This window comes from Penaeus japonicus, unplaced genomic scaffold (genome assembly GCF_977035675.1).
Source record: "Penaeus japonicus unplaced genomic scaffold, GWHDUDI00000001_assembly GWHDUDI00000008, whole genome shotgun sequence".
Lineage (NCBI taxonomy): Eukaryota > Metazoa > Arthropoda > Malacostraca > Decapoda > Penaeidae > Penaeus > Penaeus japonicus.
Window position 1 is genome coordinate 18,754,310 of NW_028234410.1, and position 11,920 is coordinate 18,766,229.

Sequence of the window (11,920 nt, forward strand, 5' to 3'; positions counted from 1 at the left end):
TCTTCCCATTTGTTTTGTTTTTTTAGTTTTATTTTTTTTATTATATTATTTTTGTCTTGGGATATGGTCGTGAGTTCATTTATTTGATGAGCCTTTTTGGCTGCTAGGTCTGCAATTTCATTACCTTTTATGTTTTTGTGTGCTGGTATCCATTGTATTTTTGTGTTTAAATTTTTATCTTCATTTAATGTGTAAAGTATTTGTTGTATTTCATATATGATTTGTTTGTAGTTTTTTATTTTATGATTTATTATACTCTGCATTGCTGAGTGGGAGTCTGAGAAAATTACTGTATTTTTTTATTTGTTATTTTGTATGTATTTCAAACCTTGCTTTATTGCAAACAGTTCTGCCTCTATGATTTGAATGTTTTTTGGTAGTCTCCAGATTATTGTTATGTTTTTTTCTTGTACATATATAGCTGCTGATGTAAAGCTAGGTTCTTTTATTTTGTAGCCATCTGTGAATATTTTTTGGTAGTTTTTATATTTTGTTTTCCATTTCTCTAAATTAATTTAAGATTATCTGTTGAGGGAGATCTTTAGTGAAATTCTTAATAAATTGAGTTTCTATATGTCTAGAAATGTTGTTCCATGGTGGAACGGGAGAGATGTTTGGTATGCTGCTTACTTTTATGTTATGTTTTATTTCTATGCAAACTCTTATTGTTCTGTGTACTAGCATTTTTTTATCTTTAATGGGGTTATATGTTTGTATATCAATGTTTGTTAGTCTTTTTATGGGCATATTTTCAGGTTTTTCTAATATCTTTATCTGTTTACATTCTAGTTTTCTTATTCTTATTGATATGGGAAGTTTGTTTGTTAATGCTTGGAGGGCTATTATTGGATTGGATTTAAAGCATCCTGTTGCCAATCTCATAGCTGTATTTTGTATGGTCTCTATTTTTTTCATATCTTGAATTTTGGCTGTTCCATAGATTGTGATTCCATATTCTATTTTAGGTCTGATGTATATGTCATAAAATTTCATTAATGATTCCCTATTTGCTCCCCATTTATGTGATGTCAATTTTTTCATTATGTCTAATCTGTTTTGTAATTGTACTTTTAAATTGTCTATATGTTTTCTCCATTTTAATTTTGGGGCGTCAAGTTTTATTCCTAATATATCATGGTTGCTTACAAATTGTAGTTCTTTATTATCTATTTTAATATTTGGAATGTGATCTATTTTTCTATTTGTAAAACACATTATCTTACTTTTTGTGAAGTTTATTTTCATTTCCCAAGTGGTAGCCCACTCTTTTAGCTTTTTTAATCCAATTTCGAGTTTATTTTTTGCTTCAATTAAGTTTCTGTCATTTGTTAATATTGTTATATCATCTGCGTAAATTATCTTAGCAATTTCTGTTGAGAGTTTCAGATCTGTCATCATGATATTGTAGAACTCCATTTAAAATTTTGCCTTTATTTGAACTCTGATTTCCTATTTTAATTATGTAGGTTCTTTCATTTAAGAAATTGTGGATCCATTTTAATATTGTTCCTCTTATTCCTAGTCTTGCCATTTTTATTATTATTGCGTCATGGTTTACCATATCGAAAGCTTTTTCAAGGTCTATGCATGCTACTAGCATGTACTTGTTGTCTTTAAATGCTTTATTTATTTGCATGTCTAATATGTGTAAGGCATCAATGGTGTTTCTATTTGGTCTGAATCCTGTCAGGTCTTTGTCTAGTAAGTTGTTTATTTCTATCCACTAGTTTAATCTCCTTGTGATTATCCCTTCAAATATTTTGCCAATACAAGATATTCTACTTATGAATTTGTAGGAGTTTGGTTCTTCTGTTTTTTTTATTTGGTTTTAGTATTGGGTTTACTATTGAGTTTTTATTTTGGTTTGGATATGTTCCTTTAATCCAATGCTGGTTTATTAGTTTTAGTATGCTTTCCATGATATTATTTGGTGCATGTTTGTATAGTTTGTAAGGAACTTTGTCTGGCCAGTATGCTTTGTTGTTTTTTGTGTTATTTATTACTGCTTTTAGTTCTGTGATCGTTATTTTATTATTCAAACCTTTTGTATCTGGAAGGTCTAATAATTTTTTTCTTTCTTTTTCAGTTTTGGGTTGTTGTTAACTACTTTTTGAAATTCTTTACTGAATATTTCTGGCTTTTTTAATTTATCTGAAAAGGGTTGATTATTCATTATTATTGGATAATCCAATGTTGATGTTTTGCCATTCATTTTTTTAATGAATTTCCATACTGTTTTTGGAGGGGTTGTAAAGTTGAGTCAGGTGCAGAATTTTTCCCAGGATTCTTTTTTTTCTTTATCTATAATTTGTTTAGCTTTTGCTAGTAATGCTTTGTATTCAATTTGATTTTCTTTATTTGGTTTCTTCCTCCATTTGTTATATGCTTTATTTCTTTTTTTTATAATTTCTTTACATTTGTTGTTCCACCATGGCTTATTTGGTTTGTCTTTTCTATTTTCATTTCTGAATTTGAAATAAATTTTTCTTGTAGTTCTTAAAAGGTCTGCTAATTCCTCTAGAGACTTTATATTTGTTACATCTTTAGCTTTTAGGTCTTTTTTGTAATCTGTCCATCTTTCTTCTTTAAATATCCATTTCTTTTCTTTCATTTGATTTATATTAGGATTTATTTAATCTCTTATTATCACTGGTAGGTGATCACTGGTTAGATGTGGGCCTGAGCTTATTTCTAAGTGACTTAGGGTTGGTGTCCCTATTACTAGGTCTAATGTAGTTTCCTTTGCATTTCTTGGGTCTATTTTTGTTGTTTGGCCTGGTGGGGTTAATAGTATTAAATTATTTTGATTTATCAACTCAAAAATATTTCTTCCTGTTTTGTTTGCTAGTTTTGAATCTATCCTCGGATTCCAGTGAGGGTGATGACTGTTGAAGTCGCCTATCATTAGTTTTGGATTTTCTAATTGTTCTATGTAATATTCTAATTCTTTTGTTTCAATATCATTACATGGATTGTATATTAAAAGTATGTATAAGCATTTACCTTTGTAATTTATTTTTAATCTGAGTGTTTCTATTTTTTCTTTATGTCTATCTATTAAGTCTAATTTTCTGAACAGTAAATTTCTTTTTATGCAGAAAGCTAAACCTCCTCCCACTTGGTTTGTTCTTTCTTTTCTAATTATTTCATAATTGTTGATGTTAAACATATCTTTGTTTTTTAGCCATGTTTCAGATATACCTATTAAATCAGGTTGTTCTTTATAAATCAGATAGCTTAATTCTGTTTTGTTTTTTTCTTTTTTATTATTGATCTTGCATTCCAGTGTATTACTTTATTCATAGATATATTTTATAATTGCTTTTATAGTTGGGGTCAAATCATTTATTGCATCTGTTATAATTTCAATTATTGAGCTGTCGGTCTTATTTTTTTTTTTTATTGCATTGAAAATTTCTTTGATTGTGTTTAGCCAGGAAAATTCTTCCTCTTTTTTTCTTCTTCTTCTTGTATTATTGGGTCTCTTATTGAGGTTGGTAGTGACCACATTACAGGTGATTTGTCTAATTGAATTAGATTTTTTTCTTGCTTTTTATTTGAATTTGATTCAGACCTATTAGTTTGGTTTGATTTTTCTGGTGAATATGTTGGTTCTTTTTGGTTGTTGTTCCATTTTATTTGTTTTTTAGGAGTTCTTTGTCCTAATGTTAGGCTATGCTCATTTGTTTGTTTTAGTGTTTGTGCATATATCAGGTGTGTGGTATCTGTTGGGTGGTTGTTAGAGGTGTCTTGTCTGTTGGATGTTGGGTGTTTGTTAGAGGTGTATTGTCTGTTGGATATTGAATGTTTGTTTGAGGCATGTTGTCTGTTGTTTGTTTGTTTGTGTGTTGTTTATGTGTGTTTGCTTTGTTTTGTTGTTGGTCTTTTGTGAATGAAGTCAAATTTTGATTTGAGTTGGCTGTGAGAGTTGTATTTGTGTTGGCACTGTTTTGTTTTTGTAGTGGTTTTAGTTCTTGTAGTTGTTTTTTGGTATTGTATTTGTTAGATGTAGTGTTTTGTGTGTTTATCTGTTGTGCCTTTAAGTGAATCTTACATGAGTTTGTGTTTGGTGAATGTTCTTGTTGGCAGTAAAAACAAAAAGGTTGGATGGTACATTCTTTGAAGTTATGATTGAATTGGCTACATTTGCTACATCTCTTTTTGTTTTTGCAAGTTATGATCCCATGGCCATATCTTAGACAATTATAACATTTTTTAATTGGGAAAGTATATTGGTAGATTTGATAGGAGGTATGTCCTATAGCTATTCTTTCTGGCAGTGGTCCTTTGAAAGTTATTCTTAAGGGTCTAGTGGGGATCCACTTGGTTTCACTTTCTTTGTCTTTGTTGTTGTTGTTTTTTTAATTCTGATTATCTCTATTATTTCTGAGTTTTTGCCCTGTAGTATTCTGGTCTTATTTTTTATCATCTCTGGATGTATGTCTACTTCAATTGGAAATATTGTTCCATAATTACAATCTGTATTCCTGCTTGAGGCAGGTTGTCTGCATTTTATTTCCCATTCTCCCAGTTTGGTTATTTCACTTAACTGGTTGAGTTTTATTATATCATCTACTTCGAATCTAATTGCTTTTCCTCTTCCTAGTACTCTTAGAGTATTTTCGATAATATATTTCTGGAATATTGACTCATTTATGGCCTTTGTCAGTTTGATGGGATTGTTAAAATTTGCTGAGTTTGATTCATCTGTTAAATTTACGAGAACTACATTTTGATTTTGTTTTGCTTGCCTGTTTACTGTGTCTTCTTCTTCCATGGTTTGTTGATAATTTTCCTGTGTTGTCGTTTCTTGGTTGTTTGGGAATTGGGTTTTCTTCGCTGTCGCTATCACTATTTCTTCGTCTTCTGTTACTTTGAGGATCTATTATCATGTCCTTCACTATTCCAGGTTTTTCTCCTGGGTTTGGATTGAGTTTGGTGTCCATTTACTATCTTAAGTTCACTACACAAGCATTAGTGTTTACTCTATGAAGGTTCATTCTAAAGTCCTTTCTTGCTTTCTTCTTCTTCTTTCTTCTTTTATAGGGTTTTAGACTATGTAGAAGTCTATATTCCCTGGATCTTTTTTTCTTGTTTCTTCTTGCTTCTTATATCATATCTATAATTTTTGACCTTTGTAGGAAGATCTTTGTATGTCTCAAGATGTAGTACTTCTTTGAAGGAGGTTGGTCAGCACCTGTAATTAACATATTCATGTTAGGATTGTGTATTTTTGCTTTTATTAGTGCTTGGAATAATTTAGTTCTATATGAATGAAATCTTGGACATTGTAGTATTAGATGTTCGATGTTTTCTTCTTGATTATTACACCATCTGCATTTTGGGTCCTCTTCTAATTTTATTCTGTATAAGTGTTGTTTCAATTTTGTGTGTTTTGTACTTATTCTCGTTAGACATACATCTATTTTCCTATTTTTTGATCTTGCCCATGGATGTGGTTGATTATCCTTGATATAGTAATCCTTTGTTTCTAGAATTGTTTTTAGTATTGTTTTCCAGTTTTCTTTATTTTTTAGTTTTATTTCTTTTATTTTGTTTTTTGAGTCTATGTTCATGGTAATGGCGTTTTGTATTTCATGTGCTTTTTTTGCTGCTTTATCTGCTATTTCGTTCCCTCTAATGTTTTTATGTGAAGGAATCCACTGAATTTTTATTGTTTGTGTGTTTGTTATCATTGCTTTTATTGATTTTTGAATTTCATATGTTATCTGTTTATAACATTTTGGTCTGGGATTTCCTATGACATTTATGGCCGCCAGTGAGTCTGTTAAAATTACTGTTTTTTGTAGTTTGTTATTGTTTATATAGTTAATTGCTTGTTTAATGGCATATAGTTCTGCCTCTATGATTTGTGTACTCTGCGGTAATTTCCATATTGTTGTTATGTTTTTCTCTTGTATGTAGATTGCTGCTGAGACAGAGGTTGGATTATTTATTTTTGACCCATCTGTATATATCTTTTGATATTCTTTGTATGTAGTATTTTCCATTAAATAGAAATGTTGTTTAATCATTTGTTCTGGAATGTTTTTCCCCATATTTTCTATAAATGTTGTTTTTAAATATTCTGACATATCATACCATGGTGGAATTGGAGTTATATTTGGTAATGTATTGATTTTCATTTCTATTTCTAATTTTCTACATGTTTCAATTACCCTTTGAATTAAAGTTTTCCTTTTATTTGTTTGATTGTAGTTTTTTATATTTTCTTTGGTCAATTCTTTAATTGGCATTCCATCTAGTTTTTCTAAATTCTTTATTATCTGCATACATTCTATCTCTTTTATTCTTTCTGTTACTGGTATTTGGTTTGTTATTGCTTGTAGTGCTATTATAGGTGTTGATCTAAAACATCCAGTTGCTATTCTCATTGCATTGTTTTGTATTATGTTTAACTTTTTTATTTCTTGTTTTTTTGCGGCCCCATATATAGAAATTCCATATTCTATTGTTGGTTTTATATATATTTCGTAGAATTTTAATAATGTTTCTCTATTTGCTCCCCATTTCATAGATGATAGTTTTTTCATTATGTTTATTCTTTCAATTGATTTTGATTTTACTAAATCTATGTGTTTTTTCCAATTCAACTTTGGACTATCAAAGATTACTCCCAATATTCTGTGTTGCGTGGTGAATATTAGTTCTTCATTTCCTATTTTTATTTTGGGGATTATTCTTATTTTCTTGTTTGTAAAGCACATTATCTTACTTTTTGTTAAGTTCATTTTTAGATCCCATTTATTTGTCCACTCGTTTAGTGTTTTTAATCCATTTTCTAATATGTTTGATGCTTCTATTATATCTTTGTTTATTGTTATTAAAGTGACATCATCTGCATATATAATTTTGTATACTGTATTTGGTAACTTTATATCAGACATTAGTATGTTAAATAATGTTGGGCTTAGTGGTGAACCTTGTGGTACTCCAGTTGTTATTTTACCCAGTTCTGTTGTTTTTCCTTCTATTTTTATTTGAAATCTTCTTTCTTTTAAAAACCCTTCTATCCATCTTAATATTTTTCCTTTTATACCTATTTTTTTTCCATCTTAATTAGTAACGCTTCGTGATTTACGGAGTCGAAAGCTTTCTCCAAGTCTAAACAAGCTATTAGTCCATATTTTTTTTGTTCTATTGCTTGACTGATCTTTAAGTCTATAATCTGGATAGCATCTAAAGCTGTTCTGTTTGGTCTAAATCCTACTAGATCTTCATCCAATTTTTTATTTGTTTCTAGCCACCAATTTAATCTTTTATTTACTATATTTTCAAATATTTTCCCCATACAGGACGTTCTGCTAATATATCTGTATGATTCTATATTTCTTGAATCTTTTCCTGGTTTGTTTATTGGATTTATTATTGCATTTTTAAATATGTTTGGGTATTCTCCTTTTGACCAGTAGATATTGAATATCTTTAATATTGTTCTTAGAATGTTATCTGGGACATTTTTATAGAATTCATAATTTATTTCATCTGGCCCATATGCTTTTCCATTTTTTGTATTCATTATTGTTGTTTTTAATTCTCTTAATGTTATTTCTTTACATAAATCACCATCGTCTTGGGTGTTTAGAAGTTGTTCTTTTTCTATTTCTGTTAACAATTTCTTTTTTTTCTTGTTAGTTACTTTTTCATATTCTTCTTTAAAAAGTTCTAATTTCTTATCATTGTCGGTAATTGGAATGTTATTATCAACTATGGGGTAACAACTTGATGTTATCTTGCCTATCTGTTTTTTAATAAAATTCCAAACTCTTTTTGTTGGGGTGTTAAAATTTATTTGTTCACAAAATTTCCCCCATGATTCCCTCTTCTGTTTTTCTATCACTTGTCTTGCTTTTGTCCTTACTTCTTTATAATCCATTTGGTTTTTTTGTGTGGGCCTTTTTCTCCATCTATTATATGCTTTATTCCTTTTTTTAATTATTTCATTACATTCTTGATTCCACCATGGTTTATTTGGTTTTTGGTTATGTTTCCTCTCTTCAAATTTGAATTGTTTTTTTCCTATTTCTTTTAGTAGATCTATTAGGTCATTTAATGTATTTATTTTATCTGTGTCTACATTTTTTAGTTCTTCTTGATATTTTAACCATCCATTATCATTGAATTGCCATTTCTTTTCTGTTAACTTAGGTTGATTTTGATAATCTATTTCTTTTATTATTATCGGGAAATGGTCACTTCCTAAGTGAGGACCTACGTTTATTTCTATGTGATTTATAGTTGGTGAACCTATTATCAAGTCTATTGTTGTTTCTTTACTGGTTTTTGGATCTACTCTTGTTATCTGGCCTGCTGGCGTCATCATTATTAAATTATTTTCATTTATCAAATTGTATATGCTTTTTCCTGTTTTGTTACTTATATTTATTTTTGGGTTCCAACTAGGGTGATGTGCATTAAAATCTCCTATTAACATTTTAGGTTCTTCTACTTGATCTGTATAGTATTGAATTTCTTCTTTATCTATATTATTACAAGGATTATAAAATAATAACATGTTGATCCATCTGTTCTTATATTTTGTTTTAATTCCTAATACTTCTATCTTATCTTTATATCTATCTCTCAAATTAATCTTTTGAAATTGTACATTTGATTTTATTCCAAAAATTAATCCCCCTCCCATTTGATTTTCTCTATCTTTCCTTATTATTTCATATTCATCTACTCTAAATTGATCTTTATTCTTTAACCATGATTCACATATTGCGAATATATCTGGTTTTTCTTTGTTTAATATATATTTCAGATCACTTATCTTGTTTAGTATTGATCTTGGATTCCACAATATAATCTTATTCATTTGTTATTTGTTTAAAAATTTTTGAAGCATCTTTGATTGTTTCTGTAATTATTTCGATTATTGAGTTTTCAGAGTTTAAATTGTTTATCAGTTTTATGATTGCTTTGAATATACTTTTTAACAAAGTTAACCATTTTGGGTTTTCTTCTTCTTCTTTTGATTCTTCTTCTTTTGATTTTTCTTCTTTTGATTCTTCTTCTTTTTGTGTTTGTTTTAATGGTGTTGGTAGTGTCCACGTTATTGGTGAACTTTCTATATTATCAATGCTTTTATTTTGGTCTTTGTTGTTTCTTTGTTCTTTTATTTGTTCTCTTTGATTATCTTTTGTTAAGTTTTCTATTGTACTTGGTGAAATTGATTTATTTGAGTTTCGCCTTTGCTTTTTTGGTTTTTCTGGTGTTTTCTGTCCTGGTGTTATTTTGTTTGTTTGAGTTATGATTTCTGCATATGTTTGTGTTTTATTTAACTCTGTTGATGTTGTTTCATTTATGTTGTTGTCTTGTGTTTGATTGGATGTTTCCCTGTTTATTATGTCCTTGTTTCTATTTGTTGTCTTTTCTTGTTTTGTGTTAGGTTTCAGTTGATGTAGTTGTGTTTTTATGTCTATGTTGTTTGGTGTTATATTATTCTTGTTTATATCTTGTGCTTTTTTGTGCATTTTGCAAGAAATGTCTACTGGTGAATGTGCTTCCTCACAGTAAAAACAATATGAGGGATTATTACAATCTTTATAATTGTGGTCAAATTTGCTACAATTACTACACCTTTTTTTTGATTTGCATGTTATCACTCCATGACCATAACATAGACAGTTAAAACATCTAGGTACTGGAAAGGTATATTGATATATTTTGTATGAGGTGTGACCTATAGCCACTCTTTCTGGCAGAGGACCTTTGAATGTTATTCTTAGAGATTTTGTAGGTATTCTTTTTTGTTCACTTTGTTTATCTTTATTAAATTTTGTCATTCTTATAATTTCTTGAATTTCAGAGTTATCTCCAAATATTATTTTTATTTTCTCCTTTATTATGTTTAGAGGTATTTCAGTCTCTATGGGGTATATTGTACCATATGAACATCCAGTAAATTTACTGGATGCCGGTTGTTTGCACTGTACCTCCCAATCTCCTAGATGTTCTATTTCATTTAATTTGTCTATTTTGGATATATCATTTACCTCAAATCTGATCGCTTTTCCTTTTCCTAATACTCTTAAAGTATCTTCTTTTATATACTTTTGGAAAACTGATTTGTTGATTGCATCCGTTAGTTTAATCGGATTGTTGAAGTTCGAAGTAAATGATTCTCCTTTTAATTGAATAAGGATAACATTATTTTGTTCTACTTGCATGTTTGTTGATTGGTTGTATTTGTTGGTTCGTTGTTTTGAAACTTTTGTCCATTCGATTTCGTCAGTTCGTGATCTTTTGGGATTGGGGTCTTCTTCACTGTCACCGGTGATCACGTTTTTGCGTCCTTTGTTTTGTTGTTCTATGTCCATATAATTATGTGTGTCAGGTATTTCACCTGGTTCTGGATTTAGATCACTGTCCATTTATTATTTTCTCACTTGGTTTCGATTGGAAAATAACTGAGTTCACTAGAGTGTAAAATTAGGTCTTCACTCTGTGACGTTCAAGCTCGGAATCCCCTTTCTTGCTTTCAAAATCGAAGCTCACTTCCAGTAAATGTAAACACCAATGTTTACGGCGCTTATACTCCGATTTGTATGGAAGAGTTATCATAGAAAATGGAATTTCTACTCTTAGGAAATTGGTATATCTATGGATCATCGGCGGTTCATACATAGTTGAAGGAAAAAATAATAACTTTGTACCCAACAAAAAGCTATAGAGTCCGATTTATTTCAATATTATTTGGATCTTCTATGATATTCCACAAGAGTACATAAAATTTCTGTAAAATTGCCTGACATTAATGGTTTTCATTTTTAACATCTTTCTGAGTAAAAAAGTAAATGGCAGATCTGCCCTTTGCATTATTGTGTATCTTATTGTACCAACTTTTATTTAGAATATTATTTCTTTTTATACCAATCAAGCTCACTGGATATTTGTGGTGACATCAGCCCCATTCATGTATGTAATGAGATTACTTTCTAATAGATATTATACTTCGTAAAGTTCTGAAGAGTAAGAAGTAAAATAAAATGCTGCAGGAGCGTGCTACTCCATTTCAATAGTTGTTGATTATGACAAATGTAAAAAAAAGGTTTAAATGAGACTGAATAACTTTAACAATGCAAGAGATGTAATCAACCCATTTTCAGAACTAGTTCACAATTACATCTCTTGCGGTCTGAATCTGAATCTAGAGTAAAGGGAGAAGAGAGGCCTTAGAGTAAGGAGGGGAAGAAAAGCTGAGGCGCTATGCCTGTAAAAGGAAATAAGTAGGAGGTAAAAGTAGGGGGGCGAAACCCCTTGCTTGGTTGTTTTGGTGGTTAAGGTCACATCAGCAGGTGTGGGGGTGGCTGGGGGTTGGGGGGTCCGGCACTTCAGAAATGAAAATACGATGCATAATTTATGAAGAGACAGTGAAAGAAATTGTGGAAAGCATGTTATGTCCATCGTGTTGTCAGAACAATGCTACTGCAATTTTTTTACATTTTTAATTTTTTCTCTTTTTCTTTTCCATGTACCATCTTCAAACTTTCTACACACGTAAGTAGGTATCTTAGCTTTATGTCAATAAATTTTCATGAAAATTGATCAAAAAGTTTATGATTACTCCCAAAAATGATCCGGAGACCCTTAAAAGATAACAAGTTTGATCATCAATTACATTTATCTTGAGACTGCCCCCTGTAATCCTACAAGGTATGAAGAGTGCATGAGCTTCAAACACATTTCCTCTACCATGTCACTTACAGTGTCTGGGGAAGGAAATCAGCAAAAACTTATACTCATATTTTTGGGATTAGCCTTTTAAGCTAAAATGCATCTTTACAATCTACTTCATTTCATATAATTTTGGGGCTACAAACATCCGATACATATATTAGGAATTCACTAATTCAAAAAATATTTTATTAAAATTCAGTATGCTCTATAGGCA

The 11,920-nt window shown here is 29.9% G+C and overlaps 1 pseudogene across 1 annotated transcript in view; it reads right to left on the minus strand.

Moving 5' to 3' along the window:
- Nucleotides 1-10,529, minus strand: part of LOC122255952 (uncharacterized) — an 11,062-nt pseudogene extending 533 nt beyond the window's left edge. Inside the window, exons 1-2 of the transcript XR_015191212.1 lie at nt 10,195-10,529; nt 1-5,197 (exon numbers count right to left, since the gene is read on the minus strand). The exon at nt 1-5,197 is cut by the window's left edge and continues 533 nt beyond it. The product of XR_015191212.1 is annotated as an uncharacterized LOC122255952 (transcript). The remainder of the gene's footprint in view (nt 5,198-10,194) is intronic.
- Between the last annotated feature and the right edge of the window lie 1,391 nt (nt 10,530-11,920).